Source organism: Cervus canadensis, chromosome 8 (assembly GCF_019320065.1).
Source record: "Cervus canadensis isolate Bull #8, Minnesota chromosome 8, ASM1932006v1, whole genome shotgun sequence".
Lineage (NCBI taxonomy): Eukaryota > Metazoa > Chordata > Mammalia > Artiodactyla > Cervidae > Cervus > Cervus canadensis.
In genome coordinates, this window is record NC_057393.1 from 43,294,785 (window position 1) to 43,305,302 (window position 10,518).

Below are 10,518 nucleotides of genomic sequence, written 5' to 3' on the forward strand. Positions count from 1 at the left end.
GAATACTGGAGTGGGTAACTTTTCCCTTCTCCATGGGATCTTCCCAACCCAGGAATTGAACCCAGGTCTCTTGCATTGCAGGTGGATTCTTTAACAGCTGAGCCACAAGAGAAGCCCAGATCATCTCTTACTTTTCCTATATAAGCAGCATTTGTGACCGTTTTCTATTAGCATCTGGTGTCAGAAGGTTTCATATGCCTCTCATAGGTCAAGTGGTGGGACACACATTAGAAAATGCTCTCCAAATTATCAATTAGTGAATGAAAATATGGTCAATCAAAATGATTCAATGTCATTAGTCTTAAAAAGACAACAATAAATCTTAAATTAACTTCTGAAATGTCAGTTCCCTGAATGTGGGGATCCTTTCTTTATACAGTTTGAGCTGGGAAAAATAATACATAGATCAAATTAATCATTTATCAAGTGCTTTTTAGCATTATGCTACTGATTTTAGGACTTAAAAATAATGCAGCTACTGTTTTTATCTTAATACTTTAATTCTTCAACACCAGGACAAATGAACCATAAAACAAATCAACAAATAATAAAGTGGTCTTTATTGGTGGTCTTTAATATTTTTCTTGGGACTGATCACAGGAACTTAAAAACTAATTGAACATAAAAGGAAACATACCCTTCAATTTTTGTTCATCTATTATAAACAACCTTTATCCATTATAAACAACCTTTGAATCTTTTATCTGTTACATTATTATTTGAGTTTCAATCTTATTGGATGAATGGATCCTGATGTTCTGTTTGTCATAGAGGACTGGTTTTAAGTTCTCTTCTATTCTTAAGTGTCCAGTACATTTCTTCTTCATTTCTATTTTATGGTGAATATTTTTCACCAATTTCTTATAACATTAAGTTATAAAAATAACTCTAGTTTTGGTGTTTTTAGCACAGTTCAGTTCAGTCACTCAGTTGTGTCCAACTCTGTGGCCCCATGGCCTGCAGCACGCCAGGCTTCCCTGTCACCAATGCTCAGAGCTTGCTCAAACTCATGTCCATCGAGTGGGTGATGCCATCCAACCATCTCATCTTCTGTCATCATCTTCTCCTCCTGCTTTCAATCTTTCCCAGCATCAGGATCTTTTCCAATGAGTCAGTTCTTTGCATCAGGTGGCCAAAGTATTGGAGTTTCAGCTTCAGCATCAGTCCTTCCAATGAATATGTTTCTTCTTCATTATGTTTCTTCTTCATTTCTATCTTATGGTGAATATTTTTCAGCAATTTCTTATAACAGTAAGTTATAGAAATAACTCTAGTTTTGATGTTTTTAGCACAAGGACTCATCTATTCACAGGAATACTCTTCTTTGCAGGAATATTCTCCCTAGGTACTAGAAAAATCTACTCTGCTGACTAGAAAATATCTTACTCTCTATTCTCACTAGGTTTGCTGTTGTTCAGTTGCTGAGTCATGTGAGACTCTTTGTGACCCCATGAACTGCAGAACGCCAGGCTTCTCTATCCTTCATTATCTCCCGGAGTTGATGCAGACTCATGTCCATTGATGATGCCATCCAACCATCTCATCCTCTGTCACCCTCTTCTCCTCCTGTCCTCAATCTTTCCCAGCATCAAGATCTTTTCCAATGAATTGGCACTTTGCATCAGGTGGACAAAGTATTAGAGTTTCAGCTTCAGCATCAGTCCTTCTAATGAATATTCAGGGTTCAATTCCTTTAGGATTGACTAGTTTGATCTTCTTACAGTCCAAAGGATTCTCAAGAGTCTTCATCAGCACCACAGTTCAAAAGCATCAATTCTTCAGTGCTCAGCCTTCTTTATGGTCCAACTCTAACATCCATACATGACTGCTGGAAAAACCATAGCTTTGGCTAGAGGAACCTTTGTCAGCAAAGTAATGTCTCTGCTTTTTAATATTCTGTTTAGGTATGCCATAGCTTTTCTTCTAAGGAGCAATTGTGTTTTAATTTTGTGGCTGCAGTCACCATTCACAGTGATTTTGGAGCCCAAGAAAAGAAAATCTGTCACTGTTTCCACTTTTCCCCCATCTATTTGCCATGAAGTGATGGGATGGGATGACATGATCTTAGTTTTTTGAAAGTTGAGTTTTAAGCCAGCTTTGTATATGACTTCCTAACAAACATCAAATTCTCAAAGTAGAATTAATATTCAGTTCATTTAAAAGTATATTTTATGAATTAGTGTGCTATTATCTCATGTCTTTAGTCCTCAGTTTACAGTAATTCTTTGTTATAAATTTTTGTTAATTTTTCAGGAAAAGCATATTTATATTTGTCATGAAGTATATTTTTTTCTAGAATATAGTTAGCCAAACATAATGCTTGTTAAACTTCAAAATTAACATTTGTTTTCTTTATATGTGTGTGTATGTGTTTTTGCTTCCTTAGTTTGTATGATGATTTTTTTTAGACTCAAAAGATACTGATATAAGAGTTCAAGTGAATTCTATTGGTTCATAAAACGTTTAGAGATAGTAATGATAACTTGAAAAGATATATCAAGGAAAAGAAAATAAATTATGGTTATTAGAGAAGCAACATAAATAGTATCCTTCAATATGGCTGATACTGAAGCTTTAGAATGTATCCAAACTAACAGCTTACTATTCCTGCATATATTAGGGACAAAGAGGAGACAAGAGACATGTATATCCCGTCAACTGAACTAACTTTTCAGTGGTGGTGGTACAGTGCTGAAGGACATTCTGGTGTGTGTGTTAGTGGAAGGAAGAGAAAGATAAAGATAAAGGTTGAATTCTTAATTGCTTTTTTCCCTAATGCTTATAGAAATGGAGAGCTGTGACATACATATGTTATATACATCACTTATACAGACTTCTAGTGAAATGAATTAGGATGTAAGAATTGATCAACTTGTAGGCAAGTTGATGCCCCAGAAATTTTACCCAAGTTTTTTTTCTCCTGTAGCTTCGTAAGGTCACAACATGGTAATGTGTTTCTTTGTTCTGTGCTGAATATTCCTCAGCAGTATCATAGAGGCATTCTATGAATGTAATCATGTTTCAAACTAACACAGCATACATACACTAGTTTTATGATTTTACCTTTATTGTGGTGCTTCAACCTATAACTTGGAGATGTCATAAGTGCATGCATTCTTTACCTTTATAGCTTTGTAAGCATTCTCAATAAAAATTATGGAGAGATGGTTTATTAATACTTGTAGATTTTGTTGTCAGCTATAACCAACTAGCCTGTGTGACCAACAGAAAAACCCTCTTAAGAGCTAGACACCTGGATAAAATATTAAAAATAAACAAACTAAACAACAACAACCAAAAAATCCATGAGAGAATACTTACCAAAGCAGTGTAGATTTGAGAGAACAAGGATATAGAAAAAGCAAAACAATAAATTATTTTAATCTTTTCTGGTTTGCAAGCATTAATAATACAAACTTATAGAAAGAGTTATAATTTAGCACCCAAGTAGTAAATGATGAGTGATGGGAATTTGTAGCAACTGTGACTTTCACCTGGATTTTTCATTTTTACTTAGAAAATTGTAATCCTGGAGTTACTTTCATCTGTGACATCTGCTGGCTATTTTAGATTTTAGACGTAAGCAGCGATTAGAATTCTTCACAGCAAATCATAGACAGAACATTTTGTCTGATTAAACCTTAAATGGTATATATGTATTTACATGGTATGAATGAGACAGAAACACCCCTTTTAAATTGTGCACTCAGCCGCAGCGGAGCTGTCAGCCTGCACCTTTCAGCTCCTACAAGTCTTCACTGTCAGCCCTGTTCCTGGTCATGAATCAAAAGCTAATATTTGGAGTAGCTTTTCTTTTTTTTTTTTGGAGTAGCTTTTCAATATGTGTATTCAAAGATGGTATTAAGACTCATCAGCAATTGAACAAGCATTCTGATATCCTTTAAGCCTTTTTCATACAAAGAAACTAAATTTAAAATTCTAAAAGCAAAAAAAAAGCCCCTATTTACAGGGTTAGATTTTCAAACAACAGCAGTGGTATTTTGGCTAAATTCTTATTTGTGTATGATAAGAATTATTTTCATATCTACATATTTTCCCTTTGACCTTGAGATTTCATTTCAATAATTACAAAATTATTTTGTAAATAATTTTATGCTTTAAATAAGCTTAAAGAAAGATGCTTAGTTGATTAGAAAACATAGTTATTTGATTCTTAGTAAAGAAAAACTAAAAGCAGTCCACGTAACTAGTATAGCCTGAGTCTGCCATGAGTGTGTGAAGAGTGATTTAAGTCCCCTTTCTCAATGTGAGATAACAGGACAGAAAATGTGAAGGGACTGGCAATATACTGCTCAAGCACACATCGAAGGGGGTCCTAGGCCTTCTAAAGTCTAGGTCAAACTCCTAAACACGGAAACCACAGAGAGTTAATGATAATTGAGATCATATGTTTCTTATCAAAGCTTCCTCAAGAAAAGCAGCTTAAGGGAAAATTCATAAATATGTGTCTTGACCACAGTCTACCAATCCCCTTCCGCATTGGAGCCTTCATCTAATTTGTTGACTTAATTACCCAAGGCACAGGAAGGTTAAACAGTGATAATCTGATTTTCTCTGATTGCTGATCACTGCAGAAAGTGGCTCATACAATACAAAAATAAACCTAGAACCTTAGGCTATGTAAAATGGAGAGGTGAGGCAATTATCCAGATAATTCAGGCAAAGTTGAGTGTTTACAGTAATCAAATTATCTGGATAAGTACTCAACTCTGTCTGCCGGAAGAGCAGCTTCACTCACTTCATCTGGTCTGATTAAATGGGTTATTCCTTATATCTAAATTTAGTGTGAAGTATTTATGATTAATAGGCAAATTCACAAGGAAAAACCCATTATAATATCTTACAATCATATCACCCCAAATGATAGGGATAACAAATAGCATTTTGCCCAAATAAAGAATGAGTACTTGTCTTTAAATAATTAGAAAACATGAGACCACAGAAAGAAAATAACATGTGGAAAAAAGCAGATTAACTGTGGTTGAGTCTAATATGAAGGCCTATATGAAAAGTGAGATAAGGAAAGTTGAAGCTCTTATGATAAAGGGGAGGTTATCCCACACCGTGTCCATTGGAAACCTATATTCTGATGATCTCTGATTGTCAAGAGGGACCAAAAATCTTTAAATAGAAGAGAATCAGTTAACTTCTTTTTTTCTGCTTATAAAAGCTTGCTCATTTTAGAAATTTAAGAAAATATAGAAAATTATAAAGAAGGAAACCAAAGTCACACTGCAGGGAACATCATTCTTAATGTTATTGTACATATTTTTCTGTACTCTGTAATGATATACAGTGCTATTTGAGCCTCTAGATCAAACCGGGTGTTATTTTTAATTATGCAGGTCAATAAAATATTGGAATTATACTAAACATACTATTTTGAAGGATGCACTTTTCATAAGATGATATTTTGGGTGTATTCCTATGTCAATAAATATGTATGTGCAGCATCATTTTTAATTCTCTTACAGGAATATAATATAAATCCAACCTCTATTTTTGGGCACTTAGGTTTCCAATTTTCTTATAAATAACCAGGTGTTGGATATCCATGCATCTTATGTTTCCTTGTTTTTTTTCCCTTAGATTAAATCCCTATAAATGAAATTGCTGGGTCACAGGAAATGCATATTTTTATGGTTTTTGATACATGTTAGTTAACTGACTATCATATTTGTTTATGACTTATTGATACACAAGCTCTTTTTTTTGCATTTCTTTTCCATGGAGATGGTCTTAATCCCTGTCTCCTGTACAATGTCATAAACCTCTGTCCATAGTTCATCAGGCACTATGTCTATCAGATTTGGTCCCTTAAATCTATTTCTCACTTCCACTGTATAATCATAAGGGATTTGATTTATGTCATACCTGAATGGTCTAGTGGTTTTCCCTACTTTCTTTAGTTTCAGTCTGAATTTGGCAATAAGGAGTTCATGATCTGAGCCACAGTCAGCTCCTGGTCTTGTTTTTGCTGACTGTATAGAGTTTCTCCATCTTTGGCTGTAAAGAATAAAATCAATCTGATTTCGGTGTTGACCATCTGGTGAGGTCCATATGTAGAGTCTTCTCTTGTGTTGTTGAAGAGGGTGTTTGCTATGACCATTGTGTTCTCTTGGCAAAACTCTTAGCCTTTGCCTTTGTCTAGTCAAGGCTATGGTTTTTCCAGTGGTTATGTATGGATGTGAGAGTTGGACGGTGAAGAAAGCTGAGTGCCGAAAAATTGATGCTTTTGAACTGTGGTGTTGGAGAAGACTCTTGAGAGTCCCTTGGACTGTAAGAAGATCCAACCAGTCTATCCTAAAGGAGATCAGTCCTGGGTGTTCATTGGAAGGACTGATGCTGAAGCTGAAACTCCAATATTTTGGCCACCTCATGCGAAGAGTTGACTCACTGGAAAAGACCCTAATGCTGGGAAGGATTGGGGGCAGGAGGAGAAGGGGATGACAGAGGATGAGATGGCTGGATGGCATCACCGACTCGATGGACATGGGTTTGGGTGGACTCCGGGAGTTGATGATAGACAGGGAGGCCTGGTGTGCTGCGATTCATGGGGTTGCAAAGAGTCGGACATGACTGAGTGACTGAACTGAATACACAAGCTGAGTAAAAAAATGCAACCATGAGGTAAACTCAAATGAAGTTTAAGTAACTGATGCAGCATAAGAAAGTAAAGTTCATTTGATGCTGATGTTGGGACCAATCTGCTTTAATTTGCTCAACAGTTTTGGCAATGGGCCAAATATGAAAATGTAATTCTAGCACTTTACTTGACCCAATATATATTATTTACATAGTCACAATAATGTAAACCCTACTATTGACCCATTGATCTCCAACTCTTGGAGCTAACTTATAGAAAAGGTGTGTATCAAAACTATGCATTAATAGTTGTCAGGTGGAATGAAATTGTTCCCAATTTGATAATGTATACATAAAAATGTAATTGACAGAAAAATGGGAAATAAACAGAAGAAAGGACAGAAAATGATGGGGTTGTTAATATGTTCATTTTACAAGGTAGAAATCAAAGGATACTCTGAAAAATTAATGGAATGAGAATCAGTGATGTAAGCATATTAAAAATTATAAAGATAGCCAATGAAAGAAATAATAAAATAAATATTAAACACTGATACAAATGAGTAGATGGGGGAATAGGATAGAGAGAGTGAATAAAATCTTCACCTCCCATGCCAGAGAATTATAATTAATAGATATTATCTAAATTAGATGGCTTCCCAGGTAGTGCTAGTGGTAAAGCACCTGAACACCAATGCAGGAGACATAAGAGACATAAGAGACCGAACCCACGGGTTCGATCCATGGATCAAGGAGATCCTCTGGAGGATGGCAAGACATGAGATCGAACCCATGGGTTTGATCCATGGGTCGAGGAGATCCCCTGGAGGATGGCATGGCAACCCATTCCAGTATTCTTGCCTGGAAAATGCCCATGGACAAATGAGCCTGGAGGGCTACAGTCCATAGGGTTACAAAGACTCAGACATGACTGAAGTGCTTTAGCACTCAGACACACACCTCTATGTGTGTGTGCTTAGTCACTCAGTCGTGTCCGACTCTTTGGGATCCCATGGACTGTAGTCCATCCGTCTCCTCAATCCATGGGGATTCTCCATCAAGAATACTGGAGTGGGTTGCCATGCCTTCCTCCAGGGAATCTTCCCAACCTAGGGACTGAACCCGAGTCTCCTGCATTGCAGGTGGATTCTTTACTGACTGAACCACCAGGGAAGCCCCATGCATATCTAAATTAGATCAAATAGGAAATGGAAGTTCAAATATATATAGCTATAGAAGTAACAACCACAAGAATTAAAAATAAGAACAGGTTGCAGTCTATGTACAGAAGGAGTGACTATTGATTTTCATTATAAACTTTTTTTGTAATATTGGATTTGTTATCAAGTACCTGGAGTATTTCAATAAAATTCAGATCTAAAAATATGGAACAAAATTATTCTTGGAGGCTCTTGGAAATTTTTTTGCACATTTGAAAGGGCTTTTATTATCACAAAAATGTATTATTAAAAACACATAAAATGCTTTCTCATTGAAAGATACAAACTGTCCATGCAAATCAAGTAAAGGGTTCCAAGCACTAATCGCTCAGTCATGTTCAACTCTTTGTGACCCCATGGACTATATATAGTCCCCCAGGCTGCCCTGTCCCTGGAATTCTCTAGGCAAGAATATTGGGGTTGGTAGCCATTTCCTTCTCCAGGGGATCTTTCCCACCCAGGGATTGAACCCACATCTCTTTACATCTCCTGCATGGGTAGGCAGGTTCTTTCCCTGGTGGCTCAGAGGGTAAAGCATCTGTCTGCAATGCAGGAGACCCGGGTTCGATTCCTGGGTTGGGAAGATCCCCTGGAGAAGGAAATGGCAACCCAATCCAGTACCCTTGCTTGGAAAATCCCATGGATGGAGAAGCTTGGTAGGTTACATACAGTCCATGGGGTCACAAAGAGTCGGACACGACTAAGCGATTTCACTTTCACTTACCACTAGAGGCACCTGGGAAGGTATAAATTAGCCATGCAAATCAAGTAAAGGGTTAGTGGGCCTTAATTATGAAGTCTGATAGAAGAATCATTGTTCTGTCTCATCTCTGGCAGGTAATTTCTCTGAATTTACCTGAGAATGTAGTTACTCTGAATTAAGACTGTTTCCTAGCCTCCCTAATTCACATAAATAATTTCTGGGCAAGCATATGTAAATGTGAATTATGTGTGTACTATTCAGATTGAGTCTTTAGGAGGAAGGCATATGCTTACCACCTCCCCTTTCCTTTCTTCCAGCTGCCAGGAACAAGGTTAAAATAAAACTACATAAAGGAACACCAAGATTGGAAAGGTAAAGTGACTTGCTAAAGATCGTAATCAATAAACAGAAGAACTGAAAGAAAAATGTAAATATTCTAGCACAAATTCTCTGTGAAGCATGTGTCTGACTATTCTATTGAATTCTTTACTCCCACAATAATTTAGCATTCTTTCCTCTTTAAATATTTATTTATTTATATTTATGTTTTTTTGTTTTGGGCTTCTCTGGTGGCTCAGTCAGTAAAGAATCCACCTGCAATGCGGCAGACCTGGGTTCGATCCCTGGTTTGGGACGATCCCCTGGAAGAGGGCATGGCAACCAACTCTGGTATTCTTATCTGGAGAATCCCCATGGACAGAGGAGCCTGATGGGCTGCAGTCCACAGGGTCACAAAGAGTTGGACACGACTAAGCAACTAAACACAGCACATCTGTTTGGCTCTGCTGGGTCTTAGTTGCAAACATAACACCTATTAGTTGTGGCATGCAAAATCTTAGTTGTGACATGTGGAATCTAGTTCCCTGACTAGGGATGGAATCCAAGATCCCTGCATTTAAAGCTCAGAGTCTTAGCTACTGTGCCACTAGGATATTTGCTATTTTGGCATTCTAAAACATTAATTAAACAAATGTTAATTGGATTTCAGATGAATTAGGCCACTTACTAAAAACATTACTGGAGAACAGTTTATAGACAGACATTTAGGTTATGTAAAATTATTTATTCATGAAAAGAATTTTTAAAAATACTTTATAAAAGCAAATTATGTCTCCAGGTTTTCTCAGTTCAAACATCTCTGTTGTGATTTTTACTATAATTATGTTAAAACTATCATACACACCCAAGACAACCTTGAGAGAAGAACAAATGTGAAAGATTTACACCTCTCAATTTCAAAACTTACTAAAACACTGTAATATTCAAGACTGTGTGGAACTGGCAAAAGGACAGACAAATAAATCAATGGAATAGAACTGACAGAAATAAACCCAGGCATGGTCAATTAATTTTCAAGTGTGCCATGACCATTCCGAGAGGAAAGAATAGTCTTTTCAACAAATGGTGCTAGAATAACTGGATATCCTCATGCAAAAGAATTAAGCTGGATTCTTACCTCTCACCATATCCAAAAATTTAACTCAAAATGGAATAAAGACATAAGTGTAAAAACTAAAACTATAAAACTCTTAGAAGAAAACATAGGAATAATCTTTAGAATATAGGATTAGGCAATGATTTCTTAGCTGAGACAGCAAAAACAGAAGCAACTAAAGGAAAAAAAGAACAGATAAACTGTATAACACTTTCAATAAAGTGAGAAGACAAACCAAAAAATGGGAGAAAATATTTGCAAATCATATATTGGATAATGGCTTACTGTCCAGAATATATAAAGAATGTTTACAACTTAACAATAAAAAGACAAATAATCCAATTAAAACTGGGCAAAAAATTTAAATAAACATTTTTTCAAAGAAGATATACAAGTGGTCAACTAGCACATAAAATGTTGCTTAATGTCGTTAGTTGTTAGAGAAATGCAGACCAAAACTTTAAGATAACACTTCATGTCCGCTGGGATGACTATAATCAAAATAATAGACAAGTAGGCAAAGTTTTGGTAAGGACATGGAAAAACTGGAATCT